Source organism: Erythrolamprus reginae, chromosome 1 (genome assembly GCF_031021105.1).
Source record: "Erythrolamprus reginae isolate rEryReg1 chromosome 1, rEryReg1.hap1, whole genome shotgun sequence".
NCBI classification, from domain to species: Eukaryota; Metazoa; Chordata; class Lepidosauria; order Squamata; family Dipsadidae; genus Erythrolamprus; species Erythrolamprus reginae.
Window position 1 is genome coordinate 161,287,767 of NC_091950.1, and position 22,635 is coordinate 161,310,401.

At 42.7% G+C, this 22,635-nt stretch overlaps 1 pseudogene; it reads left to right on the top strand.

The window, feature by feature from the left end:
* The window catches only part of LOC139155463 (protein mono-ADP-ribosyltransferase PARP14-like), a 75,942-nt pseudogene that overhangs the window by 39,573 nt on the left and 13,734 nt on the right, over window positions 1-22,635 (top strand).

A 22,635-nucleotide genomic window follows, 5' to 3' on the forward strand; every position in this document is an offset into this window, starting at 1 on the left:
TTAATCTATCAAAGATATATTAAGTAGTTGTGTTTGATGAGAAAATGGACTGAATAATTGCCTTTGTCATGGTCAGATCATTTTCTATTGCGCCTTGATTTTAAGGCTCCAATCCTTCCCCGCAGGGAGGCGGAACTGATTAGGAGGTTCTGTCCCAGACGCCTGATGGATCCAGAAGGTTTTCAAAGGGCGCTTGGGGCTTTGCGCAATTTGCTTGTACACAGTTTGCCAGAGTCTCTTGCTGCAGCATGGAATATGGCTGCGATGGACACTCTAGACCGAATTGTGCCTTTGTGACCTCTCTCTGTGTGGCAACAGACCCTGGAGATCTCCTTGGTTTACTGAGGCACTCTGGGGAATGAAACTCCAGAAGAGAGGTCTAGAGAAGCGTTGGAGGAAAACCAGATCTGAATTTGACCGAATACTTGTAAAAGCTCATATAGAGATTTACAAAGTGGCGATCAGGTCGACAAGACATGCATACAATGTCGGCCTGATTGCGTCTGTGGAATCCCACCCAGCCGCCCTGTTTAGGGTGACTCATTCCCTCCTTAACCAGGGAGGAGTTGAGGAACCCTTGCAGGCTAGTGCAGAGAAAATCACTCAGATCCGGACTGATCTTGACTCCAATTGGAATGCAATGTCGGCTGACAACGAATCAGTCGAGGGGACAGGGGCTTGTCTTAGTCCACCTGTTTGGAGCGAGTTTGACCTGGTGACACCTGATGAAGTGAACAAGGCCCTCCTTGCCTTCCGTAGGAGTCTGAAGACTCACTTATGACACTAGGCCTGGGACCATTAGATCTTTGCCCCCTGCCCAATGAATGTGTGAGAGAATGTGGAGTGAATGGAATGATTGTTTTTTATGGTTTTGGGTTTTTTTTTAGATTTTTAATCAGTTGATTTGATTAAAATATTATGTATTGTATATTTATATGTTGTGAGCCGCCCCAAGTCCTCAGAGAGGGATGGCATAGAAATCCAATAAAGAGAGAGAGAGAGAGAGAGAGAGAGAGAGAGAGAGAGAGATAATGCACGCTTTGCACGAATGGCTAAAACCTGGAAAAGGTAGATGATTCTGTGGAAAGAGAAAATGTTCACAGATATGTATAAGATGTACAAATGCTGGTAGAGAAATTAGTTTATTATGAGAAATATGGTATATCAACAATGAGGAAATGAATAAGATTAGATTGTTAAAAAAATGTTGGTGAGGAATCGTTACCATATTTTTCAGAATACAAGACGCACCGGAATATATGATGCCCCTTAGTTTTGGGGAAGGAAAATAGGGAAAAAATAATCTGCCTACCAGGTATTCATCTGGCTAGTCTTTAGTCTGACCAGCTTCAAAACATTTTCCAAAACACTTCAAGAGAGAAAGAAACAATGAGAAAATTAAGCAAAGAGACAATCACTTCATTAGCAAACCAGCAATGTGATCACTTTTAGCCCTTGTTAGGGCTAAAAATAGCTTAGTAAAAGCTACATTAGGAGTATAAGACGCACCCGAAATTTCAGCCTCTCTTAGGGAGGAAAAAGGTGCATCTTATACTCTGAAAGATACAATAATCGATTGTCCCTGCTGTGCTACATAAAATTCAAAAATCTGTATTTCTTTAGTAAATAGTATATATGATTTGACTGTTCACTGCATGGAATCTGAATTGTATTTGCTTTTATTCAACTTTTGATACAAATTTTTAGTATATTCTATTTGTGTTTCTTTGGTTTTAGCTGTCCTGACAGCATTGAAAAAGCAACACTCATTAAATGGTCAGTCAGTCCTGGTTTATCCCTTCTACAGTTCATTGGAAACTGTTTTGTATGGAAAGGAGAAACCACAAATAAAGATGCCAGAATCTATCAGTTTTCCTTTAGATCCTTATATATGGCAGTTTCTACAAGAAAAGTGTAAATTAATTCAAGAAGTAGAGAAAGAAATGGCCAATTGTTTCTGTGAACTAATATGGCCCCAGGCAACTTGTGAGCAACCAAAAGTTGTACTGTCTCCCTCAGTTATCTTAGCTAAACAAGGAACCTCTATAAAAAAATTGGTTAGGTCTTGGAAAGATAAAGTTTCTCAGGAGTTTGAATGCATTATGTCAAAATTCAGAACAGCTGAATGCAAAATCATTCCAGAAGCATGGGAGACCATTGAAAACAATTTGTTAGAAAATGTGTTGGCTGTGCCGGATGACTCCAAAAATTGTGTTACTCTAGCTGGTGTTGCATTCACTGTGGATAGTGTGGCGAAAAAATTGAGGGAACACGTAGAACATTTGATGAAGGATGCTGAAATAGCCGGGCAAACATTACAGGAAACATTATCAATTTCCCCAGTGAAGTATAAAGTTTTGCAGCAGATCTTGCGAGAAGAGAATATCCATGAAGAAAGCACTGGGCAAAAATGGTGCTACGATACTTCAGAAAAGAAGTTGAAACTGAATGGAACAGCTACAGAGGTTTACAAAATGAAAGGTGACTTACTAGAGAAGATGTTCAATATAGAGGAGAAAATTATCAACATTCATCCTTCCATTTTTCAATTCCTACAATGTGTAGATTCTGACAAGGTATCAGAGAGCCTGTTTAGGGCAAATAAAATTAATGCTGCCTATGAACTTACACATGATTCTGTAGCATTGGTAGGATATTGTCCTGAAGGTCTCTTAAAAGCAGAAGAACAAATAAAGAAATGCTTGACTCATGAACGCATTATATCGAAGGACCGGGAACTCATCCACAAAAAGCAATGGAAAGAATTAACTAAGCATCTGAAGAAGCGAAACAATTCTGTTGAAGAAAGTGTAATAATTGAGGACTGGGTTGATTCGGATGGAGATGCTGAAATTATTGTGGCAGGTTATACAAAGGTTGTAGCAGATGTCTTCCAGCAACTTTCTGATTTTGTTGAAAAAAATACTCACATGCACACGGTAATTTCTGCTAAGTCAATGGCTATGGTGCAATTTATAAAGGAGGAAAAACAGGATTTTTTTTGTGATTTGAACAAGAAAGGCCTGCAAATTGATTTTGGGCTCCTGCCAAAACAGAGCATTGTCTTGAGTGGACCCAAAGTAGTAGTGACAGAGGCAGCGGTGATGGTGGAACAAATGCTGTCTTTGCTGTACTCTGTGAATGTAGTATTCGATAAACCTGGAGTGAAAGACTTTTTCGAAAACCAGAAACATGACTATGTTAACCTAGTAAAAATGGAATTTGGCTGTTTGATCAGATTGCAAAGAGATGATGAGCAAAGTAGAGGTTCTGCAGAAAATGTAAGACACCTTCAAACCAAGGTAAACTTTAAAAATGGTGTAGTGATAGAGGTCTGTATGGGAGATCTGACCATTTATAAAGCTGATGTTGTGGTCAATGCCTCAAATGAAACACTGAAGCACATTGGTGGCCTTGCCAATGCTTTGTTAAAAGCAGCGGGCCCACAGTTACAAGATGAATGTGATGATTTCATAAAGAAACATGGAGATTTAAAACCTGGCTGCGCAGTAATCACAGGAGCTTGGAACCTGCCGTGTAAACAAGTGATTCATGCTGTTGGGCCAAGGTGGACCAGTTCCAGCAAAGAAAACTGTATACAACTATTAAAGAAAGCTGTAAGAGAAAGCTTAAAACTTGCAGAAAAATCCAGTCATCGCTCCATAGCTATCCCCACCATAAGCGCTGGCATTTTTGGATTCCCAATAAAAGAGTGCACTCATTCCATTGTAACAGCCATTAAGGAAACCTTAGAAGAATCTTCTGAGAATGGCAGCCTGAAACAAATTTGCCTGGTAGATATGACCCCCCCAAACAGTTCAGGCTTTTTCTGATGCTTTACACAAAGTATTTAAAAGTGGACCACCCCAGCCCACACCGCTCCCTTCTCCATCAGTCCGTCAACTTTTGGAGAGTGAAGAAGATCTTGTAATGACTTCTGATGAAGGTCTGAAAATTATCATAGAAGAAAAAAGCATCGAAGATGCTACGGTAAGCATTTAAGTTAGAAGAGAAATTTAAATTTTCTTTTTAAAAAATTATTCAATTTATTTTATTACATTCCTCTTTTTTATTTTTTATTAAATACGCATTAAAACATTGGACACAGTTTAACCGCCCTGGCAATTATCTTTGCCATACATACTAAATTATAAGATAAATATCATATATACCTTACTACTTATATACATTTGCCCTATTCAGTATTTACACATACAGTGGTACCTCTACCTAAGAACACCTCTACTTAAGAACTTTTCTAGATAAGAACCAGGTGTTCAAGATTGTTTTGCCTCTTCTTAAGAACCATTTTCTATTTAAGAACCTGAGCCCGGAAAAAATTCCCAAGAAATTTGAGAGTGGCACGAAGGTCCGGCCAGTTTATTGCCATTCCCCCTGGGTTTCTCTCTCTGGCGCATTGTATGGGAGGCAGCCTCGTGGCCGGTGTATGGGAGGTGCGTGCTCTTCCTCAACACCTCATAGTGTCCCTTTTTTTTAAGCATTAAAGTCTTGGATTTTTTTTTATTCCCCTCACCTCATCTTCTTCCTTTGGCAGCGACTGTCTTCTTCGTCCTCCTCCTCCTCCCACCCAAATTCTGATCTTTTATTTCTTTCCTAATGGCTTTGCACACATTATTTGCTTTTACATTGATACCTATGGAAAAATTGCTTCTACTTAAGAACTTTTCTACTTAAGAACCTGGTCACAAAACGAATTAAGTTCTTAAGTAGAGGTACCACTGTATACAGATTTCATTCCATTAACATACCGTATTTTTCGCATTATAAGACGCACCGAAATATAAGCTATGTCTTTGTTTTGGGGGAGGAAAACAGGCAAAAATCTGCTTCTGAAATCTACCTCCCAGCAAACGTCACAGATGAGGTACACTGCTTGCATGTGTGCCTGACCCATAGAAATAGCAAAGTACAGTAATACCTCATCTTATGAACTTAATTGGTTCTGGAAGGAGGTTCGTAAGGCGAAAAGTTCATAAGACGAAACAATGTTTCCCATAGGAAACAATGTAAAAGTGATTAATGCATGCAAGGGGGAAAAATAGCAAAATGGCGCTCTGCTGGGCGCCGCCACCTGGCTGTCACCTTTTAAAACAGCCGGGGGTCTTCTCAGCATTCTCCCGAATGCTGAACCTGCAGGTTCGGCAAAAGTTCAGGTTCGGGTTCCGCCGAGAAACGCCTGGCTGTTTCAGAAGGTTACAGTCGAGCGCCACCGCCCAGTGGAGCACCATTTTTGCGATCGGCAGCGGCGTTTTTGCCTGATCTGGATGCTGAAACGGAGGTGGGGAATCCCAATAGGGAATTCCATGGGCGGAGCTTTGACATCACGAAGACGTCCTTCCTGGAGGCGAACCCGAACCCAAAAAGTTTGGCAAAAGTTTGGGTTCAGGTTCGGGAGAACGCCGAGAAGCCCCCCGGCTGTTTCAAAAGGTGACAGCTGGGCGGCGGCGCCCAGTGGAGCGCCATTTTGCGATCTGCAGTGGGTTCGTAAGTCGAAAAAAGTTTGTAAGAAGAGGCAAAAAATTTCCGAACCCCAGGTTCGTATCTCGAAATGTTCGTATCACGAGGGGTCATATCACGAGGTACCACTGTATTAGATAAATGTACATTATAGCAGTATATTAATGCCAGAAAGTTTTCTTAATGTAGTCAGATTAACTCCTTCCAATTATTTAAATAGATCTAAACATGACTAAATCAGGCTTTAACTCAGCTGCCTTATCTTAATACTAAAACGGGACACTTTGGCAGAAGCCAAAGGGTAGATGTGGCTGGGTGGGGCTACATTCGTTGTATAATATGCACCCAAGTTTTCACCCTCTTACCAATAAAAATAGTTCTGGTTGGAATTCTATTTTCTGTCCAGTTAACTCTTCCAGCCACACTTGAATTATTTGCCAATATTCCTTTGCTTTTTTACATGACTAGCACTTCCTATTTGCTTGGATTAATTCCCTGCTAATTCATCTACTCTTTTCCTCTTTCTCCATTCTTACTTCCATTTCTTGTAATTTTTGTTCATTTTGTTGCTGAAAAATTTCAAATTTTCCATCCTTCATTTGCATCTTCTCTTTTAGTTCACTTGTGTCATTTCTTACTTCTCCAATCTCTTTCTTTAGTTCATCGTAATTTCGTATCTTCATTTCCTGCATGCCATGTAGATTGGTTGTAAGTCTGTGAATGAGTTCGACCTCTCCCTTTATATGATTTCCTAAATAGAACCATGGCCTGATGGGCAGATGATAACCCCACTTCCTGCATGCCTGGTTTTCTCCCTGTTCCAATCTTCATTAAATTTGTAACATTCGTCATTTTTATTTATTTATTTATTTATTTATTTATTAGACTTCTATGCTTTCTCAAAGTGACTCAAGGTGGTGTACAACATTGTAAATGCAAACAATATGTATGAAGAAATCTAAGTATTTTTTGAAAGAATTTTTCGCCCAAAACACCCCACGCATACCCTTTTTTGAGGCCGCACAAGTAGTCGGGCATTGGAGTTGGGGCTGGGGAGCAACAAAAGTGCTCCCCAGGCCGGCTGCGACCTTTTAAAACACCCGCGCCGCTTCGCAGCTGTCTCCTGAAGCCGAACGCTAAAGCCGAACTTCCGCGTTCGGCTTCGGGAGACAGCTGCGAAGCGGCGCGGCTGTTTTAAAAGGTCGCAGCCGGCCTGGGGGGCTTGCCAGCACCCCCCAAACCCCGAACCCGGGTTCGGGGGGTGCTGGGAAGCTCCCCAGGCCGGCTGTCACCTTTTAAAACAGCCGCGCAGCTTCCCAGCAGTCGCCGAAAGCCATTTTTTTGCGGGGGTTTTTTGGTTGCACGGATTAATTGACTTTACATTGTTTCCTATGGGAAACAATGTTTCGTCTTACGAACCTTTCGTCTTACGAACCTCCTCCTTGCACCAATTAAGTTTGTATCATGAGGTATTACTGTACTTCTATGCCGCCCAGTCCCAAAGAGACTGCCGTTCAGACACTATACTTTCCCGCCCACACCGAAAAAAAATTAGAGGGAACATTGACTCACACACATTCATCCAATCCAATCATATCTTGTATTGGCTGGAGACAGTCTCATCACTCACAGCCCCCATGCCCACTAGGAAAGGGATGTTTGTAAAGTTTTACGAAAGATGAGGAGGAGGGGGCGGTATGTATCTTCCAAGGGAGTTCATTCCTGAGGGCTGGGGCCACCACAGACAACATTGTCTGTGCCCCACCAGACAACATTGACTGGCCGACAGGACCTGGAGAAGGCTGACTCTGTGGGACCTAACCAGCTGCTGGGGTGCATAAGCCGTGTAGGGCTTTGTAGGTCATAACCAGAACTTAGAATTGTGCCCGGAAACCAATTGGCAAGCAGTGCAGCTGGAGTGATGTTGAGATGTGGGCAGATCTTGGAAGCCCCATAATAGCTTGTGTGGCTGCATTTTGCACAATTTGCAGTCTCCGAACACTCTTCAAAGACAGCCCCATGTAGAGAACTTTTTAAGTTTCTTCACCAAATCACTTTTTAATAAACACTCCCACTTTTTCTTCCCACTAATATAAACTTCCACGTCTCTAGCAATATTAAATTATTAATATTATAATCTGTTTTTAAATATATATATAATTGTCTCTTATATAAACATATAACAAAGTTAAACAACAAAGTTAAACAACAATTTTTGAGAACAATAATAGATAACAATAACTTACAGCAATTACAATATTTCTGTACCGCTAACAACCTCAACACTATTACTATTGTTGTATTGTAATGATGTTGATTTTGATGCTATATTTTGTGAGTTCTGTTAATGGAAAAGGTAGGCTTGAACCTTGAAAATGGAAGAAAGCACTAGTGATCTGCCCCTCTTGAACTAATAATCAGAACCAATTCATTATGATACAAGTCACAGAGATGCAAGTTGCAAGGAATTAGCAACCCTTTCTCCATACCATACGCATTCCCAATTGGAATCTCCAGTGGATCAAAGATCAAGTGGGTCATTTGTTTAGGGACTGTTTTCTCCCTGTGTTAAAATAGCAACATTAGGTCAAAGAATACTCTGTAATATATATTTCCCGCTCCTAGGCAGTTGATCTTCTAATACAGTGATGGTGAACCTTTTTTTCCTTGGGTGCCGAAAGAGCGTACGTGCATGCTATCACACATTTGTGAATGCCCACACCCATAATTCAATGCCTAGGGAGAGCGAAAAGAGCATCCTCCATCCCCGGAGGCCCTCTGAAGGCCGGAAACAGCCTTTTCCTGATGAGCGCAGTAGGCTCATGTTTCACCCTCCCCAGGTTGCAAAGGCTTCCCTGGAGCCAGGGGAAGGTAAAAACGCCCTCCCTCTTCCTCCTGGAAGCCAAAATCGCTCCCCCAGAGCCTCTGTGCGAGCCAAAAATCAGCTGGCTGGCACACACATGCACGTTAGAGCTGAGCTAGGTAACAGCTTGTGTGCCAGCAGATATGGCTCTGCGTGCCACATTTGACACCTGTGCCAATACTGTTCTAATACATAAAATCATCTTGAAAGTAATTTTAACGTGGCTTTGATTCCAGACGGATGTTATCGTAAGCACTATTGGTGATGATCTAAAGCTTGGCGTCGGCCCACTTTCAAAAGCTGTGTTGCAGAAGGCTGGAGTTGAGCTTCAAAATGAGTTCCATCAAATGGTCCAAGATCAAGGATCCCAACAGAACTGTGTAATTCCAACCCATGGACATAACCTTGCCTGTGTTTTCTTGTTCCACGTCATAATTCCACAGTGGGATGATGGAAAAGGGAATGCAACCAAGGTACTGGTTCATTTTGCTGTAATTGTCTTGAAATGTAATGTTCATGAATTTAAAAAAAGATTGTTTATGACCTTTGTTTATAATCTTAGGCAGTTTCAATGGCTCTTATACATGGTTTTGGTTTTGACATTGGTCTTTGTGTGCCAGTTTATACTGAAGTTACAAAGCATGTATGCAAAATTGTCCATCTTACTCCTGAGTAACTGTATATACTTGCTAAGAATTTTAGACACAAAGGTCCTTTTTCTTTTCTTTTCTTTTTTCTTTTCTTTTCTTTTTTAATAAGTGCACATACATCAAAGACAGACATATAATGAACATTTGGGTTATTTACAACCCCGTTTCTGTCAGACGTTATTATCAGATATATATACACATTATACATTACTTTTTTAATATATTTTTTAAAAAGGTGCTTTTTCTTTTCTTTTTTTATTTTTTTTTATTTTTTAATAAGTACACATACATCAAAGACAGACATACAACGAACATTTGGGTTTCAGTCAGAAGTTATTATCGGATATATACGTATACACATTATACATTACTTTTTAAATGTTTAGATTGCACTTTCTTTATTTATACTGCAAATAAAATTACTTCTATTTGTTAAATTCCTAAACAATATCCTTGTATAATTTTACTTCAATTCTCGTTTCTTTCTTTTAAACAATTATAGAACTTATTCCATATTATGTAATAATCAGAATCCTCTTTTCCTTTCATTGTCCTAGTTAGCATGTCCATTTATGCGCAATCCATAATTTTTTAAATTATCATTCCCTCTTTCGGTGTCTCTTTGTTTTTCCATTGCTGCACATAAACCAACTAGAAAGTCCATTTGCCTCTTGAAAAAGGTGCAGAAATATACCTAAAAATTAGTTTGACTTATCTGCAGATGGATTAATTTACAAGGATTTATTTACAAGTTTTTAAATTACTTGTATATACTTGTGAATTAAATTCATCTATAAAGACCAACTCTCAAATTTTTAAAAGGTTGGCTTATCCCCCAACGGGCTGATACCAGAATATATAAATTATGTTGTCTAATTAAAAAAAAATGTTTTGTGTTAATATTGGGCCTTTTAAAACATAATAGTGAAATATTTCTTTATATTTTACAGAAACTTAGAAATATTATAAGACATTGTCTGGAAAGGACCGAAATGTTGTCATTAAAGTCTATCTCATTCCCAGCCATTGGGACTGGAGGTTTTAATTTTCCAAATTCTAAGGTGGCTAAATGTATATTTAACGAAATACTAATGTTCAGTAGAAAGAAGAATTTCAAGTCCCTTCAGAAAGTTCATGTTGTTATACATCCAAAAGATAAAGTTAATCTAAAGGTAATGTTACTTTTCGTCTAAATAAGAAACTGCCCTTTGTTTTTAAGAATCCTTGAACTTTAATTTTCAAAAAATAATTGTAAGTTTTGAAGTCAATTCTTACAAAATTAGCAGCTAAACTGTTGGATGGGCATCTACTTCCCCAGATAAAGTATATTCAACAGTGGGCAACATATATTTCGAAGCTACAATGTGATTTCTTGATTTGGCCTAAATTCATTCATTTACTATTTTAACGCATAACTTGAGGACACAAATAACCAACACAACTTCCTTGTCCTATTCCCCCCCAAAAAACAACCATGTGAGGTTAGTTGAACTGAGAGAGTGTGATTGGTCCAAAATAAGCAGGTTGGTTTTTCACGGCTAAGTTGGGACTTGAACTCATGACCTCCTGATCTCTAGCCATTACACAAAACTGGTTCTCTCAGGAAACTTAACATTCAAATCCAGCCAAATGTGGCTTATCCCTTTAACCATGTTTAAACATTCTATGAAGTAGTGCACATATGACTCTCATCGTATTTGGCAATATCTTCCATTCAATCATCTCTTCTCAAAGATGAGGATTAGTGATGTCTTCCAGGACAGTTAAATCAAGTAGTTTTATCCAGAGTCTCATGGTTTTTGGGAAGTAATAGTATGGGTAGCAATTTTGCCATAATGTTAGTAAATTTTAGTAAAAACAAAGTTAAAAGCTTATTGGCTTCCCCCTATTCTGGCAGCCATTATATTTTATTGAAGAAGTTGGATGCGCCTATTTTTAGTAGTGAAACTCATTGTTTCCAGGGGCATTTAATGACACTGTCCATCAGGATCCCCAAATGTGCAAGTTCACTACCCTCAGTGCCCTTATTGAAATGATTCCATAGTGCTATTGTTCCTTCTTTGCATAGTTTTGGAAATATGTGGATAACTTTTCTCTCTCCAGGCATTTACAAAGTTTTTTCGAACTTGGATTGATGATAATCTCAAGGCTGGGCCAAAGAGAGATGAAGAAAGAGCAGGTAATGGGTGGGCTTAATGGGTCAGAATTTTTTTCTCCACTTTTTTCTTATCATGAGTTTTAGAACTTTATTAGGTCCAACTGGGATGTAGCATGAGAGATATGTGGACAGGCCTTCCTTTAAATAATATTGGTAATATCTATTAGATGAATGGAAGGACTACATTTACAAAAGAAGTTTTATACCGGGGGTTCCCAACTCCTGGCCAACTACTGGGCCTTGGCCTATTTGGAACTGGACTGTGGGAGTGGGGTGAGTGTTTTCGCTTGCTTGCCACTCATGTGTAATCATTCTCCCTCCCCATTGTGCCATTTGGCAATGCCGGAAAGGTTGGGAAATCTGTTTTATTTCATTTCACATATGCTAAGCCAAAGCACGTTATATTTGGTTTTGGTAGTTAATGCAGCGTATAAATACATCCAATGTTGTTTGTGAATCATAGCTTAGTATGGTTTATTTGTTTGCATCCTGCCTTTATTAATAACCCAAGGAGGTGAACGCCTCTTTTCCCAACAACACCTACCCTGTGAGGTGAGTTGGGCTGAGAGAGAGCGATTGGGCCAAAATCACCCAGCTGGTCGTCAGGCCTAAGGTGGAACTTGAACTCACAATCTCCCACTTTGTATTGTGATGCCTTAACCATTAGACCAAACTTATGATTCACAAACGAGACTAGAATAATTTGTTCAACAAATCCTTGATTCTAATGTTTTATCTGAGTTATTTCAGGTGTGGGGGTTTTTTCTCCAAGAAATGTCCACTTCCTCACTGGCAAAGAACTGTTCCATTGTAGCATCTGCAGTTTAAATGGCCCTTTGTTTGATCATGATCATAAATCTTCTAATTTCACCCTTTGGTGGCCATAGAAAAATCAGCAGAGTTCAGTAGCATGTTCAAGGTGCCATGTTTAAGAGTAGCATTTCCGAGGTGTGCAGGCCTTATTTCCTTTAAATACACAATACGAAACTGAAGGTTTTTTTAAATGGATCTTGAAATAGGTATTTATATCTTTTACAAAGAATAGAAGGATAGTGCTCAGCCCAGGGATTCAATGCTACAACTCAGTCCTAGTGTTTCTTTTCTCAAACACAGGTTCCTCTGGATCCCTTTCTACCTCAGCTTTAGGGAGTAATGAAATGCAGTTTGGATCCATTACCTTCAAGTCAGTGACTGGAGATATTGTCATGGAAAACACAGACGTCATTGTCAATGTGACCAATGAAACCTTTACATCCAAAGCAGGTACTGAATTTCAAATGGACATCTACTGAACGTCCTAATAAGCTAAGTGCTCATTCTTGGCAAGACAAAAGGTTATTTGGATATATAAAAGTCTGTTTGCATGCGTGCAAATGAATAAGAGGCAGAAATGAAGCTACATTAATTTAAATATTTTCTTGTAACCAGAGACAGTATTTCAGAGTATTGTGGCTCAATTTGATCTAGTAATGCAATATCTAAATCAATCCCCACCTCACAAATTATTAGGAATTTTCTTACTATGTTTACAAGTAATCAAGGGTTTTATTTTAAATTCATTTACGTTCAAAATATTTCTCCTTACTTTTTCACTTCTTTACAGGTGTCTCCAAAGCAATTTTGGAAGCTGCTGGACCTGAAATTGAAGCAGAATGTGCAAGACTTGGTAAGATGCAACAAGAGGTCCCATTGGGTTAGGTAATGGAGGATTTGGGGAGTTTCAATTGCCAAATATAGTTTGGATGGTATTTTCTAAATTGCTCAATCATAGTTCTGAATACATTTGTCAGTACAATTCTGTAAACTGGCTGCTGCTGCTGTTCTAATAGAGTGTTGTTGAGTCAAGAAAGACAGGATATAATTAAGCAGTGGATAATTATTTCTAAATCTGACAAGCTTAGGAAAGATAGCAAATAATATACTAGCTAGAAAGTTAATGTAAAGTAAATGTGGCCTTGCCACTGTCAGTAAATCTAGAGACTGCTGAGGAACACTCAAGAAATATTTCTAGATTGCAAAGTTACCTCTTTTAAGCATTGCAGCTTCATCTCAATTAGTCTTAACCTCAACCACAAAGTCTAGTTTTCTAGCAATATCTCTTGTTTGGATTTAGTTCTTTCTTTCCGATCATCCCATTATTGGAAATAGGTTAAATTTAAGAGGATCGTGTTGTTTTTCAGTAGCCTGCGTTTTTCTTTTGATATTTGTTATTTTTCTTTTTAATTATAGCTACCAAAGATTTTTACACAGCTGAGAGTCATGAAAATTAAAGGATATTAAGAAATTGGATGATTGATATTGTTTTACTGATCTTAATCTGCAGTAAAGAAATTTTGGTTTTTAAAAAACCCACCATATTTTGCCTCAGAGAATTTCAAAATAAAATCAATATCAAAATGCCACATAAATAGTTGAACTAGTTTCAAACTAGATTTTGATTCTTTCTCTCTTCCTTACTCCCATTCTTTTTCTTTCTCTCTTTTCCTTCCCCTCTCTTTTTTCTATCTGTTTCTTTCTCTTCCTGTCTTCCTGTTTCACCCTCTCTTCTTTCTCTCTCCCTCCCTCCTTCCCTCTCACTCTTTCCCTCTCTTTCTCTTCCTCCTTTCCTCTGAATTTCTCTCTCTCCCTTTCCTTCTCTCTTCCGTCCTCTCTTTTTTATCTCTCTCTTCTCTCTTCTTTTTTTTCCTGCCCTGCAACACCACTCACGTGCACAAACACGTTTTCGGAGCCAAAAATGCGGGGGCTTCCTGGGAAACTTTCCCTTTTCCCACCCGGGACCGAGAGAAGGCAGCCGTTGGATTCGGGGCAAAAAGGCTGAGGCAGCAGCAGGAGCCCCACCATCAGCCCGAGCAATTTGCATGACAAAGTAGGAGTGGGAGGGTGCTGGGCACTAGGCAGTAGCCATGGGGTGGTCAGCTGCAAGCGGGAGCTCCAGGACAGAGGCACTGATGGCAGCTACAAATGCTACATTGCTGGCTCTGCGCTGAGCATGGGCCCAGTCTGCCTGCTGCAGATTGAGGCGGCAGAGTCGGCCCGGAAGATACCCTGCCAGCACCTCTTCCCCGCCGGCTGCCTCCTGCCCTGGCTTGGGAAGACCAACTCCTGCCCGCTCTGCCACCGTGAGCTGCCAAAAAAAGCCACGGAAGTGCAGGCAGCCAGCGCAAAGCATTTATGAGGAGGAGGAGGATAAAACCAGGCCGGAGCCAGAGCGCGTTCCTCCCATCAGCCAGGAAGGGAGCATGGCAATTGCCTCCCCAACAGGCGGCAGGAAACTTTTGCAGCCCCTGGAAGAATTGAAGCGGCGCCACCTCTCCAAATGGGGATGTAGCTGCTCTTCACTTGTCCTGCTCCGGCTTGTCCTGGCACCACCTCCGAGCGCTCGAGTCGGCGCACTCTTCAGACCTATCCAGGCACTTGATCTGGAAGCCTTCCACCCAGCCGCCCTGTCCCGCTTCCCTGCCCGCATCGTTGCTTTCTCACTGCGCTTCATCCCCGCCACCACAGGGGCTCAGCACTGATGTCAAGGCCAGCGGCGGCGAGCAAAGCTGGCTGCCCACGGAAGTGGTGCATTTGAAAAGCATGTGTTTGAAAAGCGCGCCGCTTCCCTGGGCAGCCGGCTTTGCTGGCCGGCACAGAGCTTGATGTCAGCGGGCCCTTGCTGCCCCGACGGGAACCTCCCGACCGCCATGCTCCCCTTGTGCCACATGGGGGGGGGGCGGCTGCAAGCCCCTCGCCTCCACCGCCTCCTCTTCCAGCACCCCATTGCCTGAACCTGTTTACAAGGTGCTGGTGGAAGATCCAGTGGGAGAACCTTTTGCAAAAGGTAGGCAATCTGCTTTTGCAAAAGGTTGGTGATCGGCTTCTGGGCACGTTTAAAAAACTCTGCGCTGATGACTATTTTTAAGTGCGCCATGGCACGCTGCTCAGCTTAGAGGGAACATTGGTCAGGGATGGGGTGGGGAATCTGAAAACCCCAGACCAAATTTTCCTTATTTTCTTTGCATGTGCCAAAGGACTTGTAGGAGGGCTATATTTCTATAATTTGACTTTAAAAAGAACACCCAATTTTTCAGGCAGGCATTGTGCCCAATATATCTGTGCAGTAGGCAACAAAGGGTGAGCAGTTGTCAGGCAGAATGTATAGTTGATGCTCTCCCATAAGAAATGTATTTGTAGATACTGTACCTCCAATGTCTGTAGTACACTGTATGCCAAAGACAGTTCATGGAGAAGTTATCATTTTCATTTTTACAGCCTCGCAGCCTCACAATGGATTTGTAACCACCCAGAATGGCAAACTAACCTGTAAAAAGATTATCCACTTGGCTCCTTATTCCAGCATCAAAGCTGGAGTCACCATAGTGCTTCAGGAATGTGAAGCGAAACAGTATGCCTCTGTAGCCTTCCCTGTAATTGGAACAGGTTTGTATTTCCCCCCCAGATAATCATTTGCACTTTTCTAGAATAAAGTTTTTATTAATGAGGAACATGTGTCCTGAATCCTAGTGATAGTTTATCTCATTGTTAGAAAATGATAGTTTAGCTCATTGTTAGAATTTATACATGGTATGCTTGTGTGTGTGTATGTTAGTACAGTATAGGGTTTTTTTAAAACTTTTAATATTTTAATTAATTGGATTATGTATTGGATTGTTTTTCACTTGTTGTGAGCCGCCCCGAGTCTTCGGAGAGGGGCGGCATACAAATCCAAATAATAAATAAATAATAAATAAAATGTGAACTGTTCCAATGGATTTGCCATGCTAAGCTAGCATATGGCCAAGTTCGAGTATTCTGCTGTGTGTGAACATGACAGAGGAGATGAAATTCTCCTGTATTCCATTCTCAAAACAAAGTAGGATCCATCTCTGACCTTCCATTTTTTAATTTCTCTTTCATGACTTCTGTTCATTTGCAGACATCAGCCCCCATGTGGGGAGGAGTTTGATCAGAGGCTTTTAGGGAATAACAGAGTTATACACTATGCTTAGAAGTAGAAATAATAACTTTTAAAAATGCAATGGCAAGCTCTTCATCCATTGATCTTAAGAAAAGTTCATGAAAGTGTTCATGAAATCTGTTGTAGGCAGCAAGGACAATCTTGCGTGAGGATGCTTGCACATGCAAGATTTTGGCAATTTTCAGGGGGGTGGGGTTGCTTCTGTGCATGTGTGTAAGCAAACAAATCAATGAAAATTGCCAAAATCTCACGTGTGCGAGCATCCTCATGTTAGATTTTGCTTCTGCCACGCATGCGCAGAAGCCAAATCTCATGCCGGGGGCGCACCCGTGCTTCCGTCTACCACCAGGAGTGTACCGGTAGTGCTGGCAGTGGGCACATCATGATTAGGGGTGATATGCGTTAGATATGTCATAACATCATGAAATATGTTGTCAACATTTCATGTCATTACATATTGATCTGGATCATGCTGGATCACACAGCCTTATTTGAGAAGTTTAATTGTTGAAAATCAGGGTCAGTCTTTGCGTGGACACCCCAGTATTGCAGCTGCACAAATCCTATACAGTACTGTAATTCACCTAACATGTTTAAGAAACAGTGGGGACTAAAACTAGCGTGGTAAACACATGCCCAAGCAAAGAAGTCCTCGGAGAAGAAAAAAGTATCACAGGCTTTGCATGTAGAATTTGTAAAGGTGTCTGTTGGCCTTGGAGATTTTGTTAGAATAACAAAAAAAACCTGTGCTGAGACTGACTCAGCTGGATTCATTCATTTATTTATAAACACAGTAATATATATATAGAACAAGGACAAGCACCAGTCTGAAGATGACGAGGGGATCTCGTCGAAACGTCACCAGAAATTTCTGAAGCCTACACGGGAAGAAACCCGAATATGCCAAGACCGTCATACCTGTACCCGTGAAAATCTACAAAAACATATGTGCGTGTGTGTATCACATGTTTTTGCTGAATATTTAAAATTAAGGGAGACTATTTTGGCCTTGTTCTGGCCTCATCAGCTAGCCATACCCTTACTGGGATTAGATCTTGTATGTATCTATGTATACATACTTACTTACATACATACATACACACACACACACACAATACCACCAGTAGATTATTTCTTCAAGTAAACATAAGCAGGAGAGTTAGTTTCATTTCAACAACAGACAAGCACAGAGTGAGCTAAAGAAAATGGAGTGGGCTGAGCCAAGCCCAGCCTTAAGCTTAAGTTTTCAGTTTCAATTCTCTGCACAGATTCAGAAGTGTTTAGCTCCCATTAGCTGACTTAGTTTTCTATGTCTATTCATTGGTTGACCTTGTTAACATGGACTCTCCCAGTTCATGAATATCTTAATAATGGGTTATTCATCCTTTTGTGTCCCTCAGTGTAATAGGTACTAACAAGTATATTTTGTTGGGTTTTCTCTGTTGCATCTCATACAGGTCAGAACGGAAAGAATCCTGACGAAGCAGCTAAAGAAATTATCAATGCAGTTGCTGACTTTGCAGGAAAAGTGATGCCTGGATACCTGAAACTAGTTAAAGTTATTGTTTTTCAGCCACATATGCAAAAATCCTTTTCAACCATTCTGGAAAATAAAAAGCCTCAGGCATTGTCCACTTCCGAATCTATGTTTTCTAAGGTTAAAGGCAAGTTTAAAGCATTGAGTTCATTTACTGTCAGTGTTCTTCATTTTTCTCCAGAGTGGGAGGAGCCAGCAGTCAGGATGGGTTGTCCTTGCACGTCAGCCAATAGAGACCGAGTCACAAAGCTTCCAATAGGATCCACTCTAGCCTGGCCATCCCAGTTAGTGTCTCAGTCCTCAGCTTTAAGACGTGGCGAAAAGACTCTAACTGCTGGCTTCATTGTGTAAATTTTTTTAAAAAAAATTAAAAAGAAGGAAAGGAAAAGAACAGCCTTTTAACCATTCAGACTGATGGCATAGATGGCAGGGCTCTCCAGCCAAGTCTGCCACTAGGAGAATAAAGGTTTCGAGCTTCCTCCAATCAGTCTCTCACTCCTGATCAGTGAGTGAGAGTCTTATCTTGCTAATTGCTTTCCTTTGTTTGTTTGAATAACTTTTTGCTCTCAGTTTCAGCCCTGGCTAATTAACTTGCTAGCCTTCTTTCTCCGAGGAGTTCTTTTCTATGAGCAGAAGCACCCTTGCTGAGAGCTGTTTACCAGAATCTTTTGTGTGTGTATGTGTGTTTTATTTTATTTTGGTGGAGACTCAGCTGAAATTCACCCAGGCAGTCTGCTGGCTTTATTTAAAGGGAAAGCTTGCAATTAGCATGCAAATTGCAAGAGAGGTTGCAGCCTGCCTTCACACATTTTCCTCCCCCCTCCCCCCCTTCACTCCCTTGTTTGCTGGATTGTGGGGGAGGAGCCGTTTTGCAGCCTGGTGCCTTTTTTGCATTCTTCTGGTGGCTGCTTCTCCATTGTTAGATTACACTGGGAGGATCCAGCCTTTAAATTGATTAATTTGTGTGTGTGTGTGTGTTTGTTTGTTTTGTTTTGTTTGTTATTTGCCAATGCATCCTGTGCACTATTTTTTCCTTTTTTTGCTTAATCTGGTTACATTGCAGCTGAAATCATGTCTGAACTGTCCATAGTCAAGGCTGCAGACAAACGCAAGGCTAAAACAAAGCATCTAAAATATAATTCTGTTACTAGACCCCCTAAGGCAGAGGTCCCCAACCTTTTTTGCACCAGGGACCGGCTTTAAGCTAGACCAGTTTTCCATGGCCCGGGGGGGGGGGGGTTGGTCATATGGGGGTGGGGTTATGGAGGGGTGGAGCCATGGCCGCCATCAGGAATTTTGGGGCTCCATACAGCCTAAGTGTCTGGGGGCCCCCCTCCCCGCCATTTTAAAACTACTTTATTTTGCGACATACCAATTATGTATGAAATTTACCTTCTTTGGGGAGGGGTGAAAGGGGAGAGTAAGAGAGGAAGGAGTGAAAGAAGGGAATGAGGGAGGAAAGAAGGGAGGAAGGAAAAGGAAAGCAAGAAATGGAGGGAGGAAAGGAAGGAAAGAAAGAAAGAAAGAAAGAAAGGGGGAAGGGACAGGAACAGGAAGGAAGCAAGGAAACTTATAGGGGAGAGTAAGAGAGGAAAGACTGAAGGAAGGGAGGGAGGGAAGAAGGTAGGAAGGAGAAAGAAAAGAAGAAATAGAGGAAGGGAAGGTAAAAGAGAAAGAAAAAGAGCAAGAAAGAAAGAAAGCAAGAAAGAAAGAGAATGAAAGAGAAATAAAAATAGAGAGGGGGAATGAAAGAAATGGAAGGAGGGAAGGAAGGAAAGAAAGCAAGAGAAAGAAAGAAAGCAAGAGAGAGAAAAAAGAATGAAAGAGCAAGAGAGCAAAAGAAAGAGAGAAAGAAAAAGAAAGAAAGGCAATTTCAAAGAAAGGCTCACTGAGCATCTCTCACTCTCTTTCTATCCCTCTTTCTTTCTCTCTCTTCCTTTCTATCTCTCCTCTTCCTTTATCTCCTCTCTCTCTCTCCCTCTCTCTTTCTCTCCCCCCTCTCTCCCCCTCTTTCCCTCTCTTGCTATCTCTCCCCCCTCTCCCTCTCTCTTTCTCTCCCTCTCTCTCTTTCTCCCCCCTCTCTCCCTCTCTCTTTCTCCCCCTCTCCATCTCTCTTTCTCCCTCTCCCTCTCTCTCTCTCTCTCTCTCTCCCTCTCTCCCTCTCTTGCTATCTCTTTCTCTCTCTTTCTCCCCCCTCTCTCCCTCTCTCTTTCTCCCTCTCCCTCTCTTTCTCTCTCTCTCCGCCCTCTCTCCCTCTCTCTTTCTCTCTCTCCCTCTCTTGCTATCTCTTTCTCTCCCCCCCTCTCTCTCTTTCTCTCTCTCCCTCTCTTGCTATCTCTTTCTCTCTTTCTCCCCCCTCTCCCTCTCTCTTTCTCCCTCTCCCTCTTTCTCTCTCTCCCTCTCTCTTTCTCTCTCTCCCTCTCTTGCTATCTCTTTCTCTCTCTTTCTCCCCCCTCTCTCCCTCTCTCTTTCTCCCTCTCCCTCCACTCACCCATCCCGGGGGTCTTTTTCGGACTTCCCAATCCAAGTCACGCAGCCTTGCGGAGCTCCTGGTGGTCTCTCATCCCCGAATCAGCCAGGTAAACACGGCCCCCTCTTCCCTGGCCCGAAACCAGCGAAGGTTGGGGGAATTTCTGCGCAACCCCGGCCACTTTCGGGGTTAAATTCCTCTCCCCGCCCTCTCCGCACCTCCGAAGGGAGCAGGGCAGCATTGCTGGGCTGGCCAATTCTGGGCAGGGGGCGAATTCCTCCCGGGGGGGTGGAGGTGTGGATGTGTGCGTGCGCCCGGAAGGCGTCCGAACTTTGCCCGGCGGAGCTCTGCAAACACGAGGCAGGGAGGGAGGGAGGCCATTGCCCGGCCGGCGGGCACCAAACAGGGCAGGGCTCCATGGGAGGGGAGGGGGCACCTCGCGGCTGGGGGCTGCCTGGCTTTGTGATTTTGGCTGGGGGGGGGGGAAGTTAGGAAGGTCCTACTTCTTCCCCCCCAGCCAAAAATTCAAAGCCTATCTGCTGGATACGGGCGATGAGTGGGACAGAGCGGCGCGGAAGCCTCTTGCAGCAGCTGCCACAGCCACCGGCTTCGGCGCCGCTCGTCCCGCTCATCGCCCGTATCCAGCAGATAGGCTTTGAGTTTTTGGCTGGGGGGGGGAGAAGTAGGACCTTCCTAACTCCCCCCCAGCCAAAATCACAAAGCCAGGCAGCCACCAAAGGAGCCTCCTGATTCGCCCTGCCCAACGCCCCACCCTGTCCTGCATAATGTCCTCTGCCGGGAGGGCAGCGGCGCCGCGGACCGGCTGGAAAACCCCAACGGCCCGGGCCCGGTCCGCGGACTGGCGGTTGGGGACCTCTGCCCTAAGGTGCCAAAGACTCATTCTTCTGCCACTGCTGAATATAGAACAGACAGGGTTCTTCAGCAAATATGCCAAAGGGCCTCTGAAAACCTTAGCCTAGATCCAGCTGGTTCTAGCTCCCTTCCAGAGGATCCCTTGTCTCAGGGTGACACTGCTCTTCCTCTGCTACTTCTGTGGAGTTCAGGAACCCCTGGCTCTGCTATTATCCCAGATAGGGGCCAGTCAGGCACAGTTTCTCCTAGCGCCTAAGCATCTCCTCCTGGGGTGATAGATCCTTCCCCTTCCTACTTTCCCTTTGATCTGGCCAGTGTCCAATTTTGGATCACTGTGGCTATATACCAGAATATCTCTGATAACCTGCAGTCTCTGGCAACTTCTATGCCCCCCCCCCCAACAAAGGGAATCCAGTGCTGTTTCCAGGAGCCCTCATTTAGAAAGGGAAGTAGAGCTTGGAGAATTAACTGATTTCTCTGGAAGACGAAGGAGGGTGGCAGGGCGTCAGGTTCTCAGGATTCTGCCCCAACTAGTGAGGACCTTTGGGCCCTTTCAGAAGATGAGGATCCCCAGCCGGACCAGTCTCAATCTTCAGTTCTTTTTGACCAGGGTTGTTCAGGTCCTTACTAGCCAAAGCTAAGACAGCAACCGGTCTGGCTTCCCTAGCCTCTGAGGAGGCCCAGTCCTCGTCCCAGGTGACGTCTCTCTCTTTGGAGAAACTGCTCACTGAATCTAAAGACAAACATAAGATTCTTCCTCCGATCTCCCATAAGAGAACTCCTAAGCAAGTACAAACTTTCAAGTGGCCCTTTCATCAGGCTGATCGGGAATTTTCCTATGCCTGGTCTACAGGTCAGTATGCCTCATCAGGTAACTACAGTTCCTCGAACCAGTTCATTCCCCGCTCCCATTTCTCCTATGATGAGGCGGCTTGGGGGAGGGAGGCCACATTGAGGGTGGCTGTCAAACAAGCCATCATGGAGGAGGCTATCTTACATCCAAGTCATGGAGGAGGCTATCTTCGGGACATCCAAGTCATCCAGCGGGTATTCCGAAAACAGTGTTTTCAGGGATTTTATTCAGTCCTTTCTGTGGTGGCCAAACCCTTGGGGGACTGGAGAGCTATCCTAGACCTTAAGTTCCTCAATTCCTTTCTCCTTTTCCATAAATTCAAAATGCATTCCCTTCATTCCATCCTTGCCTTTATCCGTCGAGGAGACATTATGGTCTCCTTGGACCTAAAAGAAGAGTTATTGTTAAAGCCCTTCATGGCATCGGACCAGAATATCTCCGAGACCGCCTCCTGCCGCACGAATCCCAGCGACCAATTAGGTCCCACAGAGTGGGCCTTCTCTGGGTCTCGTCAACTAAACAATGTCGGTTGGCGGGTCCCAGGGGAAGAGCCTTCTCTGTGGTGGCACCGGCTCTCTGGAACCAACTCCCCCCGGAGATTAGAACTGCCCCTACTCTTCCTGCCTTCCGTAAACTCCTTAAGACCCACCTCTGCCGTCAGGCATGGGGAAATTAAACATCTCCCCTGGGCACGCTTAATTTATACATGGTATGCTTGTGTGTGTGTCTGTTATTACATGGGGTTTTTCTTAAATCTTTAATATTTTTAATTAATTGGATTTTGTGACTGTTT